At 45.3% G+C, this 19,975-nt stretch overlaps 1 non-coding gene across 1 annotated transcript; it reads right to left on the bottom strand.

Moving 5' to 3' along the window:
- Window positions 1-5,770: 5,770 nt before the first annotated feature.
- Window positions 5,771-5,877, bottom strand: LOC113938763. The gene has a single exon (XR_003524971.1). It is a non-coding gene; the product is annotated as a U6 spliceosomal RNA (small nuclear RNA).
- Window positions 5,878-19,975: the final 14,098 nt, after the last annotated feature.

Below are 19,975 nucleotides of genomic sequence, written 5' to 3'. Positions count from 1 at the left end.
CAAGTGTAGGTAATATATTTTGGAGCAATCTTTTTTTTTTTTAATAATTTTTATTGTTATGTTAATCACCATACATTACATCATTAGTTCTTGATGTAGTGATCCATGATTCATTGTTTGTGTATAACACCCAGTGCTCCATGCAGAACGTGCCCTCTTTAATACCCATCACCAGGCTAACCCATCCCCCCACCCCTCTCCCCTCTAGAACCCTCAGTTTGTTTTTCTGGAGCAATCTTTTTCATGCCTTGAACATTGCATGTCATGTGGGATGCGTCCTGATAATTCCTTCTGGGTAGTTCTGACTCTGCTCCTTTGCCTTTTGTTGGTGGCCCTTTACTGGTATAAACGTGAATATAGTCGTTGTAATGATTGCTGGATTGCGGGGGCAAGTAATAACAGGAATCCAAGACTCTACCTTATCCTAAAGAGCCCTGTGTAGCCCTGAGATGCTCTCAGAATTTAAGATAGGTGTCTAGAAGCTGAAGGAGTGGCAAGTGGAAGGCATTTCCCTTCCTTCCAACGTCTCAGAGCAATGCTCAGAACACACCACGAATTCTCTTTGTTCTAGCAACTACTTTCCTAGGTTTGTTCGAAGACCTAATTCAAGCAAGGCCAGGCTTTCATAAGTGGCAGTGGTTGGGGCTGAAACCGAAAGCTATGGTTCAGATGATGCAGGTCTATTGAAAGTTTTATGCATGTATGTTCTGTAATGAAGCAATCATAAAATTGAAATCTTGAAATGACTGGTGTTCAGTGCCTTTCCATTTTCCAAGTAACTATTTGACTGCTCTGGTGTTTAGCAGCCTACTTCTGCTATTTTTTTTTTAACCCTTCATGAAGATGAAAAAGAGAAACATTTATAAATTGTACTAAAGGTAGGATGTGCTCAAAAGATGCAAAGGTACTTAAAAGGTACTGGAAAAAACACTGTGTTTCTTCTTATTGGGGTCTTACAAAACTTTGGATATGTGAGTACAATATCAAAACAACATTGGAGAATTTTTTTCTTAATTTCAGAACCCTCCATGATCTAAGAAATGCTTTTTAATTATATTTTGGCTTTCGTAAGAGTTGGACCATCACCAGACATTATCTCTTTCAATCTGATACTTTAGAGGTTGGTGGTGAGCCAACTCAGCCCACCCTTGTTTTTCTAAATAAACTTTTATTGGAACATAACCACGCCCTCTGCTTTATGTCTCATCTGTGGAAGTTATTCGTGCTACAAAGGGAGAGTTGAGTGGTTGCAACACAGGCATCAGTAAAATATTTACTCTATCCTTTACAGAAAAAGTTTGATGACCCCACTTTCAATAAAACAGACATTATAGTAACTGGAGTTAGACTTGTGTATATTTCTGAAATAGAACTAAATACAAACCTTAAAATTCTGAACCGCCATAATTTTCAAATACCGTCCATTTGTAGCTGCTAAAAATAGTGCCTTATCACTTTCTCTGCTTCTTAACAAAATGCACTAAAGAAGAAACTGTCATAATGGAAGACCTGTATGTGGATGAAAAGTATAGGACAGAATCTTCTGTGGACCTCAGAAAGGTTTTGAAAAGCAAACACTACTACATTTACTGTCCCTTTGCTATTGGCAAAATGAGAAGCACGAACCCGGTCACAGCTTCCTGGCCAGCGAGATCAAAGAACGTGTGAGAGCGGGCCAGGGTAAGGAAGCATCAACACAGGGCTTACCAGCCATGGCTTCACATCAGAAATACCTGGAGAGACGAAGCAGCCACCAATGCCAAGTCCCACCGCAGACCAACTGACTCGGAGGGTCTGGCTCTGCGGCCAGGGTAGCAGAACTGTTTAAAATTCACCAGATGATTCTACAGAGCCCATGGAGTCCAGAACCCCTGGGCTCCTGTCATGGAGGCAGCTGCTCGTCGCGAGGAAGCCTCCTAACTTCTTTGGCCTCTTCCTTTGAGTCTGTAAATTGAGGGGATTGAAATGAATTTCCCGGAGGTCATTCCCATCTGTGATTTTAAATTCAGTTCAATTGAATTAAATTCGCTTCCCCAGAAGAGGAAGCCTGAGCATTGTGACACCCTCTGTTACCAAGAAATAGGCAGCATGGGAAGGGCAGAACAGGAATGGATTCATCACCCTGGGGACTTGGGAAAGAAGACTGCGTGACGTCCATATTGCCACTCTGTGGCTCAACACTTGGGACTGGAGAGAAGCAAGACGGGCACGAGATAAGCACTGTTCTTACTGGCCTCTCCAAGCCTGCCAGTTCTGGCTCACTTCTATTTATAGGCAGTAACTGAACATGTGCTCTGAGCCTCACAGTGGGCAGAGAAGACAGCGGAACACTGCATGCGAGCATCGTTAATTTGGAGTCAAACTAAGATGGGCCGGATTCTGGTTCTGCCACTTCTTAGCTGTGAGACACGGTGTCTTCATTTTCTCTGGGCATCAGTTTCCTCATCTGCAACATAGGGGTGATAATCGTCTCTATCCTAGGCTCATGGTGAGCATTGAGTAGAAGAATGCCTAAGAAAGGCGTAGCACGGTTCTGGTCACAATGTAGGCTAAAACAGTGGCGTACTATTATAATCATTGTCATTAGCTCTCCTGCTATTATCGTGGTGATACTTTAGCAATAACCAAATAAATCAAAGTTCCCAGCTATGGACGACAACTCTACATCCGGTTGTTACAAAAGACACTTTAAAAACCTGATTGTATTATTTTATGTGCTTTATAACAGCAAGATGGGAAGGTATCGTTTTATATACAACATTTCAGGCACTCATAGTAATCGCAGAGGATAACATACATGTCAGTGTGCAAACTTCCTCCCATTCTGTCCCCCACTGCAGAATTCACAGCTGCCCACGTGCATGACATACTGTTACTAGACAGGTGGGTATCCATTAGCAATACGTGGTATTGTTTGGAATGGTTTAAAGCTTCAGGGGCACCTCAGTCGGTGAAGCGTCTGCCTTCAGCTCAGGTCATGATCCCAGGGTCCTGGGATCGTGCCCTGCATTGGACTCCCTGCTCCCTCTCCCACTCCCCTGCTTGTGCTCTCTCTCTGTCTGTCAAATAAATAAATCTTTAAAAACATAAACTTCATATAAATGGTATCATATTATATGTATGATAATGAAATCTGCTGTTTTTGCTCAACATTAAGTTTTTGAGATTTATTCATATTAATGCATGCAACTCGATTCCATCCATTCTAACTGCTATATTCTATACTATTTTATGATTTTGCTAAAATTATTTGTCCTTTCTTGTGTTGATGGATATTTGGGTTGTTTCCATTATTCCATAGAAAAAAAAGAAATGGTTCAGTGTCCATTTGTGAACATACTTCCTTTGTGTACAGTGTGAGAATTTCTAAGGAATAACTAAGGCATAGCACGGGCACATCTCCAACTTCTCTGTCTCCTCTCCTGGTTCTTCCTCATCTCCTAGATTTCTAAATGTTCATGTGCCCAGAGCTCAGTCCTCACACCTCTGCTCTTCTCTATCTGCCCTAATTATTAGGGGATCTTATCTGATATTAGTCTTTAAATATCACCCAAGATTACTATCTCCAGTCTGGTCATAAGCCCCAAAGCCTACCTTCTGTATATCCACTTGTTCACTTACTACCTCTTCTTAGATGTCTACAAGGAATTTATGATAGGGGCACCTGGGTGGCTCAGTCGTTAAGCGTCTGCCTTCGGCTCAGGTCATGATCCCACGGTCCTGGGATCGAGCCCCGCATCGGGCTCCCTGCTCCGTGGGAAGCCTGCTTCTCCCTCTCCCACTCCCCCTGCTTGTGTTCCCTCTCTCGCTGTGTCTCTCTCTGTCAAATAAGTAAATAAAATCTTTAAAAAATAAAGGAATATATGATGGATATTGTGAGTGCTCGCCAATGATATCTCTCTTCCAGGCACACATGCTGTATTTCTCGAAACGCTTTTCTAAAAGAATCTTTGAGTATAGTTGACACACAATGTCACATCAGTTTCAGGTATACACTATAGTATTTTGACAGGCTTGTACATTATGCTATGCTCACCACAAGTGTAGCTACCTCGTAACACTTTCATTGAGGTGGGAGAATGTGACTACTCATTGAGAAAATAAGAAATATGTTACATGCGCTAGGTTTTCCTGGGAAGCTGCGTCACAGAGATTTGGTGCAGGAGGTTATTGGGACCAGACCTTCAGGTCACCTGTAAGGGGAAAGAGGGGAGGAGAACTGAGAAAAGTTCACTGCAATGCAATTAAAACAGAACCTTAGGTGATCCTATGAGGGCTTCTGGAGCTGGGATGGACCATCAGAGTTGTTCCAAATTGAGTCAAGAGCTGCCTGTGTTTCCCCATGTCAACTGTCACCAGAAGTGGGCCACTTTAGGGAGAGGACATTTCCCTGCGCTGGATGGCTCTCTTTATAGGAGAGAATCCATGGGGAGGCACGTAGGGTAATCCATTGGTACCCAACTCTCCAGCAGTAGGGATAATGAATGCTTCAGACCTCACAGGGAATTCTGGGTAGCAGACCCCTGCATCGACTGCACATCCACAAGCTGAGGCGGTATAAGGACGCTGCCCACTTTTCCGATCCCACCATTCCCTTCAGGATTGAGTGTGAAGACTGTGAGTAGAAACGGCAGAGCCATGTCACTAAGTCGTTGCATAAAAAGCAGTTGTCCCGGAGAACTGTCCAATCCACAATGGGCATAGCCCCAGTGAGAAACAAACTTGTGATTTATACCATTAAGATTTGTGTTTGTCAGCACAGCATACGCCTGGCCCAAGCTGACCACTTAAATATCTCAAAATGAATATGTGCAAAATCAAGTTCCTGATTCCCCACCTCCTCCAAACCTACTCCTTTCTGCAGTCTTCAGGGTCTTAGTTAATGGAAATTCTATTCTTCCAGGTTATACGTTAAAAACTCAGGTACCACACTGAGTCTATTACAAAGCCAGTTAGCTCTTCCTTTAGAATAGTCAGGAGTTATTCATATCTCACACCTCCAGCATTACTTCTGGTCCAAGCCACAGACATTTCTCTCCCGGATTATTGAAGTCACCCCCTAACTGATGTCCTTGCTTCTGCACTCACTGCCCTCTGTTTCAGCAGAGAAGACAGGGTGATCCTGTAAGACAACACTCTACCTCAAACCCTCCAGGAGCCCCATGTCATTCAGGGTAAAAGCCAAGTCTTTCCAGGAGCTACAGGCCTTCTGTCATCTGGCCCTATGTTACTTCCCCAACCTTACGCGGCTCACACTCCCATTGGCTCATGCAGCTTCACTCACTTCCTTGCACTTACCAGCATGCCCAGCATGCTCTCACTTAGAACATTTGTGCTCAGTGCCCCCCCAGGCTGCAGTGATCTCCCCCAGCTAGGCACTAGATCTCTTACTTCCTTCAGGGCTCTACTCAGTTGTCATCTTAATACTGAGGACTTCCTTCATCACCACATACTTTTAAAAGAATACATCAATCAATCTCTTGTGCTTTATTGTTCTCTAGAACGTGTGGCATCATGAGACATATTGTAAATATTTTTAAATTAAAAGATGAGCTCCTCAAGGGCAGGACTTTCTGTATTACTCACTGCTGTGTCTGCTATGCCAAGAATAGCCACACTCACACCGAATATGTATTTGTCAAATAAATGAATTGAATATATGAGGTTGCTCATTAGTACTAATGGTTTATAGATTACATTGGATTTTCTATGAAAAACATATTACATTTTCATTGGAGAGCAATTTTATCTCTTACTTAAATCTTTTTTAAAAAATAGGTAATACTTTGTGAATTTGTGCGTCATCCTTGCTCAGGGGCCATGCTCATCTTCTCTGTCTTGTTCCGATTTTAGTCTATGTGCTGTCAAAGTGAGCACTTATTACTTAAATCCTGATAACTTTCTCTTCTCTTCTTTTTTTCTTTTCATATTGCAAAGGCTAAGACTGTCAGTTCAACTCTCGAGGATTTTTTTCCATGAAAGAGAGCTGAATTTTATCGAGTTATTTTTTCTGAATCTATGGAAATGATTATGTGGTTTTGTAATAATTAATTGATTTTTGATGTTTGACCATCCTTAGATCCCCATAATTACCTGCTGGATCCTTGAAATCTATGTCAGAATGCAGAGCTCGAGAGACATGGGCCATAGATTCTGACTAAATGAGGCCTTGTCACCATCCCTTAAAGACAACTGTTTCCATATCACAGACTGTTCCACTGACAGGCATGGTGTTTCTTGAAGCTTTCTGGGGCAAAGGCAAATACCTTCAGGAGCCTGACAGATATTGTGAGTCAGTAAACCAGGCTGGAGATGAAGTTTGATAAAGAGCAGAGCTCACCCTGAAATACAGTGGTCAGGAATTAATCAGTATCAACAGATTGTGCCATGAGCAAATGGAGCCCAGTGTTGCTAGAGCACCCGTTATTTGGTCAGAGAGACAGGCATCTGGACTTTTAAAGTGTAAACTAATTTTTACATGCTTTTAATTAATTTAAATTTATGAAAGAAGATACCATGTGGTCCAAGTATAATATGTCACTAGGCCAATTTAGGACTATGAGTTTGAGACCTCCAGTGTACTAGAATGAGTTTGTGTCCTTCTTTGGTTTTAATAAACATTTTAATTCTTTTCTCTTGATGCCTCATTTGTAAATTGAGGATAACAATAATTGTCTCACTGAGTCGTGGTGAGTAAATAAGTTTCAGAAGCATGAAAGCAATGTTGACATGAGAGAAAGTCCACTATGGCTTCTAGCCTGGGAGTGCATCATTCTAGAGGAAAAAGGGAAGTAGACGATGTAGTTCATGTCCATCATCCCTTGAAGAAACCAGCTTTGAGAGCAGCCCATGAAATAGATCAATATAAAGTAGCAAGAACTGAGGAACAGGAGCTTTAGTACATTTTCCCTTCCTACCGTCCAGCATAACCCAAATATTATTTACTATAATGAAATGGAGACATTAAACCTCTCCTTGCTAGATGTCTGGGCGGGTTACGTCAGATATTCTCCACGGAAGCTTGGACTATAGTTCACGACATGGTGGGGGTGCTCAGTATATTTCCAGCCATTCCCTTTCTGTCCCTTTTAGCCCTTCATGTCTGCAAGGATAGGCAGGGCCCACAAACAGATAGAATACCAGAGTCCAGTCCTCAGGGAGGTTCTAGCCTGAGGTGGAAGATCGGCCCAATGAAGGACGATGGCCCTACAAAGCGTGGGGAGGGGGCATGGCTGCCAGGCACCAGTCATGGACCTGCCAGTGCCCAGCCAACACTGGCAAGTCTCTGCCTTAGTTCTGTGTGGAAAACGACTATTGGTGCCAATCCCGATGTTGACGGACTAAATGAGATGAACACGAGTGGAAGGCGTGAGCAATTGGCACAAAGTGAAAACTCAGGGATTGTGAATCTTTGCTGTTCTTTCTAAAGAGAAGCAGAATGCCATGGAGAGACACTTTGGCTAGTCAAAGAGAAGCCTTTGGAAGGCAAGGCCATGTAAACCAGGACCCAGGAGATGGATCGGTTGGACAGGCAGGGACAGTCACGGTATATGACACACAAAGTTTTCCCAAACAGGAACCAGAGAGAACAAAAGCACCCAGTGGGGAATGCACAGCAGAGGTGAGGGTAGAAGCTGGGTTCCTCCAAAAGCCATCCAGCTGTGGATGGAATCAGGACCCCCCCCGCCGGCTTCATGCAGGCTCATGTGTCCCCCGGGCAGAAAAGTCCAGCGTGTTTCCCCGGGGTACGCGGAATCCTGGCTGCAAGCAGCCTGTCAGAGGCCCTGTTGCTTAGGGTGCACTCGGAGCAGAGCTGCTGCGGGCTGGGGGGCAGGAGAGGGCACCGACACGGACCCGGGCGGCCTGGGACAGGCAAGGGCACACCTGCGGTGACATCAGTCCGGGGCTCACCTGCCTGAGCGAGCGGAAGGGCTCTGGGGATGCTGGGCAGGCTGGGGGCGGGGGTGCATCTGCGTGAGCCCCACAAACGAGGCAGTGAGCCGCCGCTGATTAAAATGCAGAGCCTGAGAGAGGGCGAGGCCGCAGCTGGACAGCAGCTTCTCCGAGTCACTTGAAAAAGCCTCTCTCACAGCTGGAGAGAAAATAGCCCGGCGCCACTGGTTGGCCATTGTGAAATGCAAAGAGCCCTTCTTCGGGCGGAAGCAGAAGTTCACCCAGCTGTCGAGCATTTGAAATGTAAAAACCCCGGGGCTCCTGGGGAGGGCAGAAGACAGAGGCCACGTCAGAGGAAATGCAGGCTGCTCCGGGGGCTGAGGAAACCGTGGGCTGAGGCGCTCACTTTGAGCCATCAATAAGGCTTTCAGAGCGCGGGGCAGGAAAACAGTTCCGGAGGGGGGGGGCAGGGAGAGGGGCCGCCCCCCGGGGGCTGCAGCCGCGACAGTGCACGCGGACGCCCAGCCCGGGGCGCAGCTTGCGCCGCAGCCCCCGCCCGACGGCCCCGGGGCCTCCCTGCCTGCACGCACGCCCTGGCAGGCCGCCACGGCCACCACTGGGGTCCCTGCCCCAGGCCCGGCCCCCACCGCCCTCCGGGGTTCCGGAGGGAACTTTCTGTGCCCCTAGTCCCCCTGCCTCCCTGGAGGGCCCCAAAGCAAGCTCACTGTCTTTCCCTGTCACTTTTATAATTCCCCTGAATCCCACCTCCAGGCCCCCCACTATAGAATCGGGTAGTCCTTCTCCAAGGTCTTTCGACCCACGAACTTATCGCTTAGCAACTACGTAACAAGGACCTGGCATTTGTCAGATCTTATGCCACCTGCTAGGAATAAACGGTGAGCATACACCATCTTTGACCTGGGGAGTTTCCAGTCCTGAATTGTAGGCGGGAAGGTGAGTGACAAATGCAAGTATGTGTAAATCCTCCAATGGAGGTCCTCTAATCTCTGGGAGCATGTGACTCGGGCCCTGGGCCCAAGCAGGACGGTGTAATTGGGCTCAAGGAGAAAAAGAGAAATTAATCTGCTTTCCTTCCTGCTGGTGTCCTGAGCCGGGTGCCCTTAAGGGCTCCCGCCAAACTACAGGCTTGCCTGCACTGGGCGCAGCTTACCCTAGTGTTGCCTGCTCACTTACCACCTGTCTGCAGTCCCCGCTGCCGTCATGGAGCCTGCCACGCTTGTGTCCCACGTTCCCTCAAAACTGCTCCTGAGCTGGTTCTTCCATTTGTTCCTACATGAAATTTAAGGCGGTCCTTTTTTTTTTTTTTTTTTTGCATTTTTGGGGTCACTTTTAAGTAAAAACCAAAGAATCGGCTTACTTGATATCACAAAAAATATAGGGGTTAAATCACGGCTGGGTCCAGTCCCATGTAGTAACCAATCCCGAAAGTGAGCAAAGTTAAGGCATCATCCCCAGCCAGACGTGCAGCCCAGGGTGGGCTCCTTAGCCCTTCTCTATCCGGGCTCAGCTTGCAGGCTCTTATACACTAATACCTGGCCCTCCAGGGTTAGGGAGTTTGGGAAGGGGGGCGGGGGTGGATGAAGGTTCCTACTCCTCAGATTCACTCTGGCACAGCAGGTGTGTAAAACTGACCCTCTCTCCCCAGAGGGGCTTTTGTTGGGTCTTCACAATCTCTCCTTGTCTTGGAGCCTCCTTACCTGCAGCGCTCTGGATGTGGAAAATGTAGCTCCCTTTTTATAAATCAGGCTCCAGACAGGAAAGCGGAAACTCACTGGTTATTTTAACAGAATTTATCTAGGGAATGGGCTAGAAAAGCATCAGACAACTTAAAGACACATAAGGACATTGGAGTCCCAGAGCTGTCGTTGGTGTAAGGCTGATCTGCCCTGGGTCCAGGCAACAGAGGGAAGGGGTAGGGTTAGGAGAACGTGGAGGCTTGGAGGAGGACCCTCCCAGAGCTGGATCCCAGCCCGGGAGGAGGGTGCTGCCTCCTGGTGCTGATGGTTCAGGAGCTGGAAGGCAGGATCCCAGGCAGCTGGGACTCAGACCTCGGAAAAAGGAGAGCTGCTTAGGAGAGAGTGCTGGGGCTGGTTCTAGAAATGTGGACAGAACTAGAAACGGAAATAAAGCAGTGACCACCAGACACCGCAGAGAGAAGCAGCCTGCAATGTAAGCCGCTGCCATGAGCAGTTGTGCAAGAGAAAGAGAATGGGGCCCCACGCTCCTCCAGCCTTGCTGTCACCCCACGCCAGCACCTGTGCAGGATGGCTCAGGAGGCCGGCCTGGCAAAGGAGAAAGGTGCTTGCAGCCCAGCCCTGGCATCACAGAGCATAGCGCGGGGTGGGGGTGGGGGGGGCGGTCAGGAGCTGCGAGCGGCTGAACAAGGGGTGTGCCATTCCTGATGGCCACTTTATTTCCTTCCTCAGCACCCTGGCATCAGGGTACCCTTGGGGCCAGTCTTCTCTCCCCCTCAAACGGGCTGTCTAGGACAGTGGTGAGTCTACCACATCTGCCGTCTTGCTCACTGCCCACGCCTGGCTTGTGAAGAATAATCACGCATCCTTTGCCCAGAGGGTCAGCCTCCCCTTCACTCAGCTTTCACAGTGGCACCCCCGCCCCAGAGTCCTTCAGGAGGGAGCCAGGGGCTAGCGTAATGTGTCAGCCAAAATACAAGCCACAGATACCCAGGCTTCCAAGCAATTTCCCTTAAGTACCTTTTCTTTGACTTGCGATACAAGAGAATGTCCCTCATTCTTCATGGTACATCAAAACTGCCACTAGAAAAATCTTGCCCCTACTCCAGCTTCTTCTAAATAAACTCCTCAGATCATCAGATGGGTGAGGGCTGTTGAGTCATGTGGATTGGTTTTCTCTTCTGCTTTCTGAGATCCAGCCTCAAGATCTTGCGCCTTGTTCTGGAATATGACATCTGTCCATCTGTTAGTGCCTCAACTGAAATCTCCACTTCCACATTCGGTTAAATTTTTAATTAACAAATTCAAAATTAGAGGAAAGTATTATGTATTCTATAAAAATGTCATTTATACATTCACTTCCCTACCATAAATGGGGCATTATCAAGATAACAAAGAGGAAGAGACGTTATTCTTTCCTATGACATGTACATGAGCTAAAGGGAAGATAAACATATAAAGAAATAATTAGAACGTGGGACGCAAAATTTAAAGGGGGGGTGCTTTGATGAAGAATGCACAGATGCAGGAACTGGGTTTTGCACAACAGAATAGTCAGCTGGAGAAAGAACGAAAGACTTTCTGGACAGGGACGGCAGTGCCTGCAAAGGCTTAGGGGCATAAAATGGAAGACGTCCTCAAAAACAAGCAGGAAACCAGCAAGTGACCAGGCTGCCACCAGGCTGGGAGCCTGGATCTACTGCTTAGATGGAGGATGTTGTTGTTTTATTTTGTTTTGTTTCCTTAAATGAAGACAGAAGAACTTGAATTTGAGAAACCCGTTAGGAGATTCATGTTGCAAGAATGAAAAATACGCATTTCTGAACTAAGGCAGGTAGAAGGTCTTGTTAGGATTTTAGAGATGAAAGTCGGGTCTTGGCGACTCACTGGATTTGACAACTCAGGGGCAGAAAAGGCAAAAATCATCATCCAGATATTTTACATCATGACACTGGTTTTATGGCCCTGCCGTCGACAAGAGGCGGGGGAGATGGAGAAGGAAGTGATGAGGAGACACTGAGTGGTAATGAGTCTGCGATGAGAAGTGGGGAGTCAGGAGACAGCTTGGGGCTGAAAGCGGAGCCTGGGAATCCCTGCCTTACAGATTTCGGTCTACACTGCTCTCAGCCCTATGGCACAAAGCCATGAAAAAAATGGATATTAGAATATATTGAAGTCACTGATATGTCAAATATACACACACTTTATGCATGCGTTTATTTGAAATCTCCATAGCTGATAAGTAAACCTTATACTTTGCCCAAATGACCGTGTAGGAGACCATTGAGAAAGACTGGTCCTTTCAAAGGACAGGTCACTTTTTTTTTTTTTTTTTGTCCTAAAGAACACCTTATTTACAGCCACATAAAAATGCATTCAAAATCCAAATTTTGTTGCAACACAGTGACATCTAGTGTTCAGTTTGGCTATAACACCAAGAGGCAGGTCCCCCAGGGAAACACCGAAGAGGGTTTCAACTTAAAATTCCAACCTGGGTTTTAAAGGAAAAGTTGTAGAGGAAGAGCAAAGTCTCATTTTCTGGTCTTGCTTCTAGTAGGTCTAAGGCTCCATGGGGCACAGACACGCAATCACGTGGGCGCCTCCGGGTCCAAGGTTGTGCTTTTAAACTAGAACCGTGCATCTTCACCTGATGGAGGTCTTCCCCTGCACATTTGGTTTTGATTAGGATTTTTAGTTAATTGTGATATAATTATTAGAACTTGGATTATCGGTTTGCTTTAATGATAGTCATTAACATTTTTATATGAATATAATTATGCTAAAATATTATTTGGTCCTGAAACTGCAAGAATGGTTTGCAGATATATTCTGGAAACTGCTAGCTTCACGACAGAGACAAGAAAGGTGCCTGCCAGTCTTGCTGGGTTTCCACTGAAGAACGGCGTTTCTGAGTGCGTGTAGCTCGTTGGTAGGAGCACCTCGCCAGAAGTTAGATGTCCTGTGTTCTTGTCCCTGTGTCATCATTGATTGGTGACCTGACCTAGAACAAAACACCCAAGACCCTGAGCTGCATCTGTAACGAAGGTGTAAGACTGGGTAACACTCCTCCCGTGTTTATCCTGAGACTCAGCAAGGTGCTTGCTTCTTCTATTTTGTCAGTCTGCCCAACTCCACTTGGACATGTGTGTTCTTTCCCTTATTTTATAAATGAGGAAAGTACAACTTGGAGAGATTAAAGGAATGTTCCAGTGGTCAGCTTGTCTGTGCAAGTGTGGGGGTGTGAGCCAGCAATGCAGGGCTCCGAGTTGGTCGGTCCTTCGCACGCACCCCAGCCGCCCATCACACTCAGACGAGTGAAGTGCCCGCTGCAGTAAATCGTCCATAACAGACCCTAAGAGCTTTGCATAGGAAAGGAAGTCAATGCTATTTTCTATATCTAATTCTATCTCTCTGTCCTCAAGAAGCAATTGGCTCAATATTTTAATTACTGTCAGGAAAAGATATCACTGATAGAGATGCCAACACTAAAATCATTGGGTTTGGCAGTCTCCAAAACAGAAATGCTAATTCTGAGAACTTTATTAGACAGGGTTGTTTTGCTCATACATTTGGATACAATTGTGTGGCGTATTCATCTTAGCAGCATGCTGGGAGGTTACCAGACTCAAAATTACATGCTGGGAATAAGGTTCAAATGGAATGAAGAGAAACAAAGTGAACTGATTCCTAGGAAGTATCCAATGCTGTTGTTACTGGGACTTGGCCACGTCATGTTTCGCGTCCCGGCAACCTTGGGGTCAGGCGGCGGTCCTTCCGCCCGCTGCACGGAAGGCTGCACCTGCACTCTGACTTGTCTGCGACAGAGTTCTGCCTGAGGCCTCCTCCCATACTGCCCATCCACGCAGATTTGATTTGCCAGATCCAGCATGTTACTGTGGAGGGAATGGGTCTCCTCACGCACTGCTGTCGCGGTCTGGATGAGGACAGCCTCGGCCTGGACATTTGTCATTATCTCTCAAGTCTGAAAATCTGCAGACCCCCTCAACAATTCAAACTTTTTATTCTACAGATTTTTCCTTGTTTATGCAAATATATGTATTTTTTTCATTATGGATTGCAGTAATTCAAAAACGCTGATCCTTGAAGACAGCACAATTGGCCATCGAAGGATATTTTTAAAGTCCATCCATACAATACTATGCGGCTGTTATAAAATTATGGTATATTTGTGTGTACTAGCACAGAAAGGGCTCCAGGACATAATATTTTTTTGAAGATTTTATTTATTTATTGGGGGAGGGAGAAGGAGAGAGGGAAAGCACAAAGGGAGAGGGAGAAGCAGACTCCCCGCTGAGCAGGGAGCCCGATGCGGGGCTCGATCCCAGGACCCCGGGATCATGACCCGAGCCGAAGGCAGATGCTTAACTGACTGAGCCACCCAGGTGCCCCTCCAAGATATAATATTAAGTGAAAAACTGTAAGCCGTCAGCCTGGGTGTTTTGCATATTGAAAGTATACGGCCATGTCCGTGTTTGCTGATTAACCACGGGTACAGACAGTCCTTACTGTCTTCCAGACACTGGTCCAAGGGCTTTACAAATATTAACTCATTTAATTCTCCTCACAGCCGTGTCAGGAAGGTGCTACTATTAATCCTCTGGGTAAGGAAACTAAGTCATGGAAGCAATGAGAAACTCGCCATGGTTACACATGTCTCTGTCTCTGTCACTGTCTTTGTCTCTCTCCCCACATATGTATGTAGTGGGGTCTACAAGGGTAGAAACATCCAGCAAATTACCTGGTTTACTTAGGGAGTGACCAGAACTGCCATGTGGAAGGGGTTATTTACTGACTCCTCTATATACTTGGGCATTGCTATTTTTAACAAGTATATTTTCACATAATTCTTGGACAATGATCAAAGATATATGCTAAAATGAGTGTGGGATACAAGATCTCAGCTGAAGAGTGTTCCAGGCCCTTCAGGCAGGTCTGAGGTTTCTTTCAGAGGTGGGAGATTGTTCGCCCCCTCCCTAAACCTGCACTAGAAACCAGGTCATTGTTTGAGTCCTTCAGGATAGCCCCCCGACTCTGCCATCTGCTCACCAAGCAGACAAGGGACCGAGGTCTTCCTTCCAATAGTTGGTCAGACCGTGAGGCTCTTCCCAGCATCGCCCTTCAGCTGTACCTGCAGCTGGGCTTAGACTGGGATATTCTAAAGGCGTTGACCCCAGTGAGTAGCTCCCTGACCTGGCTGATTATAGGGTTCACTTGGAAAGTTACTAAAAAAAAAAAAAAAGTGCACATCCCCACAGTCCATCTTTCATTCAAATTCAGCAGAACTGAGATAGGGTCATGGAATCTGTTTTTGGAAAGTTCCCCAGGTGATGCTTCTGATCAGCCAAATTTAGGAACCAGATGATGCTGTGGGCCACATGTGAGTGATAAGGCAGAAGTACACGGAGGCAGGCATTTTTCAAAGACACATGAGGGGTAAGTTTATGGCCCACGAGGTCAGTCAGCCAGAAGTCATCACAACTGTGATGTGAGCATACACAGGACCCCTAAGGGAACGACCCAGCAAAAGCGAGCAGGGCATCAGAGGCCCAACAGCGCAGGCTGGGGACTGAGAGAAAATGAAGACATTAGGGCAGAAGCATGGTTTAATCGCTCAACTCAAAGACACTGGTGAGCGTGGAGCATAGGCTCCTCCCCCAAAGGAGGTGCGTGGCGGGGGGGGGGGGGGGGGAGGGGTGCTTCCGCCACCTGCAGTGAGGTTACCTGGTTTCTATCCGCCCCCAGCACGCTTCTGGGTCCTCTCGAGTGTCCCACCTCCCTGCCCTAAGGGAGATCATAGATGTCGGGGAGAGAGCTGTGGAAGGAAATAGCAGTACGAGAGGGTGGTTGGGGTGACGGGTCGTGACACCAGTCGCCCCCAGACTGTCAAACCGCATGCTCCCAAAGGAAGAGTCGCTGTGGTACATTTGGCCATCTGTTAAAACCCTGCCCCAGAGTCAATCCTCCGTAGCAAGACAACCCGTCTTCTCAACGTCACTGGTCCATGGGAAATGGCCCTATTTGTGAGCATCTGATTGCCGAGAGAGGTTCTCATTTACAGACCACTAACAAGATTAAAGTGCTAATTTAAAAAGTGCTTAGCCTAGATGTTTGAGCAGCACCCGCCTTGTGAGTTTATAACTGCTGTCTCTGTATTGGTTGCTAACAGGAGCCATTTCATTCCCTTGCATTGAAATGGATCAGATAAATCACATTAGGTGGGTTTACAGAGGCAGGCAATGACAGGTTCCTCAGAACTGAAAGCTAAATAACCTGCTAAGGTCTGGCTTTCTTTCATCACACGCTCTATCTTCAAACCCAATACCTATTTAAAGCCGCTGATAACACTCCAAATGCTCCTAGGCCTTGTCCTCAGACATAATGTGTGGTTCATTCCAATGCCATGGAATTTAAACATTCTTGATACAGTCTATTAAAAAGAGGAACTGTAGCTCATTCAAATTCAGCAACTTCTAATAAAAAAATAAAATATAAAAAGTCCATGAAATCACATGCTGCATTTGCAAAGGAAACCGGGTAGAAATCACACAAGGACGCTCTCTGTTCTGCCACTAAATTATCTCTCCTGGGCAGGCAGAACTGATAAGAGAACTCATTTTACACACACCTCAGGAACGGAACAGGAGAAGATTTCGTGATCTCCCAAAATAGAAGGGAAGTTCACATTTCTGAGGGATAAAAGCTCCCATATACTTTACGAGCGACCGTTTGAAATTCTCCTTTAAATAGAGGCGAAGGCCTCCTTTGCAACTCTGGGTGCAGGTTACCCTGTTTGTACGGAGTCTGGCTCTCTTGTTGAGGTAAACCCCACACCTCACCGGGCACCATCCTTCCACGACAAGAATAAAATGAAATTGTGCAAGAAACCAAAATGAGGATGATTTTATGGAGTGTTGGTGTTTTGCAACATGGTATTTCAGAGTATTCTCCTATAGTTTTTAACTAAATGGCATAAGAGCCTTACCTTAGTCATCTCTGGAGGTTGACGCCACAATTAATAATGAACAAGTGAAAAAACTGCAACTCTTTATACCTAGTTTCCATAATTTTTTACCTGAACAGGGGACATAGAAGGAAATGAGGGGAAAAAAATTAGAGAAAATTATCGGAGGATTTTGAAAAATAAGAAAACAAAAATGGGTAAAAGGAGTGGGCAGAAGAGGGAAAGTATCACTGTCCACAGGTTACAGAAAGCCGGAAGTCTAAGGAATAGAGGTTAGAACATTTTGTGGAAGAATAGAACATTAATAAAGATGAAGGAGGGCTAAGCAGGAAGGTCACATAGCGTGAAGCAAATGTCTGCAGCACATGGGGTTGGGGCAACAAGTTCTGTACTTGACTGTGTCACTCACGGGCTTGGCAGCTGCCAAGACCTTTTGAATCTTCCGACCTTCACCCATCTTGTTTATAGAACTGTGGTCATAATATCTACCTCATGAGCTTCTTACATGAGATATGAACAGCATCACGTTCCGTGTCTCAAATAATGAGATCCAAACGGCCACAAGGAACGCCAGGAATGGAAGGGATGTGGCAGGTTGGCCGTGACAATAGCAGCTGTCACTTTGGGGCAATATTAATTATTTTTACATGAGTCGACTGGTGCCTCCATTATGTTGCCAGTGTAATTGTGCAATATCATGATTATAAAATGGTTAAAAGAGAAATGCTACCAGTGATTATAATACCCATTAAATAAGAGAAAATACAGAAAAGAGAATATTGTCTTTGAGTAATTTCTAAAGGCTCATTAAGGGACCCAACTTAAAAATCAGGGAAAGGATTCTGGAGACAAAAAAAGTCAAACTTCTTATGTTCAACTATTGATTCTTCCACTTGTTCATTCAAGTGAATTAGTTAGAGACACTCCCTTTTGGAAAGCATAGTCTGCTGGGAGAGGGAAGATGCAGGTACCTAAAATAAAATGGTGTAAGTGCTCCGATCAAATGATACAAGGTAACAGGGGAGAAGCCTCCTAACTATAGCATGGTTTGTAGAAAAAAAAAAAAAAAAGGAGGTGTCTTTTTAACAAAATTTTAAAATTTGAGTATATTCTCAAAAGGGAGAGGGGCGGGGGATGGTCATTGGACTTAGGGAATGGCACCTGCTAAGGGAGAGAATAAGAGACAGGACCCCTGTTTTTGGAGGGTCTAGAAGTCTGCGGTGGCTGTGGTGGGAATTCAGCACAGGAACAGGAAGCTGGAGAAGTAGGGAGAAACTAAGAGTGAAGCCGTGATGTGCATCCTGCTCCGGCAGGTGACGCTCATCCTGAAGACAACCAAGAACCAAGGAGTGATTCGACATGTATGAAGACTGGAGCAGCCTGGTTTCGTGTTCTCAAGTGAGGAGCTTAGAAGTCACCACTCCACGCTAGCAATAGATAAGAAGCTGAGCAAACTGAAAAACCAATAACTCTTCTTAGATCCATAAGGGAAGGAGGTCACAGAGTAAACTGTGCCCTCCCCCTCAAAGTTGGAGAGACAGGCGAATGCAGAGAATCACAACCCAATAGAGCAGAAACTCATGTACCGAAACCTCCACGGGACAGTGTCAGAGCAGGAAAACCCAAACTGTACTTGACGAATGTGGACGTGTCTGAGAGATAAGAACTCCTGGGGCACCCAGGCACACGGGTCTCTGCATGTTTGCGAGTTTTACTGCAGAAGCTCTCAATCAGGTTCTCAGAATGAATATTGGACTTTTGGCTGGGAGAGAAGAAAAATAATCATTTTGAGCTACAATATGCCAGAGCATTCTGTTGCTTTTCACCAGGTCTTCTCTTGGGAGACAACACGTAACCAGAGCCGAACCTGCTGGGCTTTTGTCAGAGCCTAGGAAATACCCAATTCCGGCCCCCTCTAACCACTCTGTCCCACCTAAAGGGGTGGGGGAAGAAAAGAGAAAAACTGAGAAACTAATGTGACGTTCATAATCCAGAGGCACAGGCTTACCAAGACTGAGACCTTACATAGGACCAGAGAATGCTGGCCCACCCCACATCTCCCCACCTTTACTGGAGGCCTATTTAGAGCAGTTCTGCTTATTCAAGATGTCAAGGTTGGCTATCAAGAAAAAGTTGCAAGGCATACTAACAGGCGAAAAACAGAGTTTGAAGAAACAGAGCAAGTGTCATGAATACACTCAATATGGCAGGGAAGTTGGAATTGCCAGGCAGGGCACTTAAAATAACTTAAAATAACTTTGATTAATCTAAATAGATAAGAAAACAGTATGTACACAGAGAGGTGGATATTCTGAGAAAGAATCAGAAAGAAATGCCCCAAATCAAAATACTACAACAGGTATGAAAAACCTCTTGATAAGCTTAATAGTAGATTGGACATGGCTCAGGAAAGAATCTCTGAGCTTGCTGTTATCTCAACAGAAACTTCCAAAACTAAAAGGCAAAGAGAAAAAAGACTGAAAAAGGGCAAAGAGAAGATCTAACTCTGGTGAGAAAACCACAAAAGGCAGATATGAGCATAACGGGAAGCAGAAGAAAGAGAAAGAAACAGAAGAAATATTTAGAGTAATAATGACTGGGAATTTCCACCAAATTAATGTCATCAAACTAGAGATCCAGGAGGATCAGAGAGCACTAAGCAGGGTAAGTGCTAAAAACAAAAACCAAAACCAAAAAACGAACCCTACAATTGGTTTCAAACTACATAAAATCAAGCTCACAAGGATCATTCACCAAGATAAGCCACATCTGGGCCATAAAACACACCTTAACAGATTGAAAAGTATAGAAATAATATGATGCCTGCTTTCAGACCACAGTGGAATTGTGGTAATAAAAAGATAGCTGGAAAATCCCCCAATACTTAGAGATTAAACAAAACACTCTTATTTTTTTATTTTTTATAATTAATTTATTTATTTTTATTAACATATAATGTATTATTTGTTTCAGGGGTACAAGTCTGTGATTCCTCAGTCTTATTACACAATTCACAGTGCTCACCATAGCACATGCCCTCCCCAGTGTCCATCACCCAGGAACAAAACACTTCTACCTAACACATGGGCCAAAGATGAAATCTCACAATTTGTTAGGTGCAGGAAAAGCAGTGCTTAAGAGAAATTTATAGTATTGAATGCATATATTAGAAAACAAACAAATATTATATATATATATATAATCTAAGCTTCCACTTTAGAGAAACTAGGGGAAAAAAGAGCAAATTAAATCCAAAATAAGCAGAAGACAGTATAATGGAGAAAAATAGTCTTTTTAACAAATGGTGCTAGAAAAGCTGGACATCCACGTGCAAGAAAACAAATCTAGACACAGACCTTGTACCCTTCACAAAAATTTACTCCAA

The sequence above is a fragment of the Zalophus californianus genome, chromosome 8, assembly GCF_009762305.2.
Source record: "Zalophus californianus isolate mZalCal1 chromosome 8, mZalCal1.pri.v2, whole genome shotgun sequence".
Classification (NCBI taxonomy): domain Eukaryota; kingdom Metazoa; phylum Chordata; class Mammalia; order Carnivora; family Otariidae; genus Zalophus; species Zalophus californianus.
The sequence above is the reverse complement of the archived record's forward strand: the minus strand, read 5'-3'. Positions and strand labels throughout refer to the sequence as shown.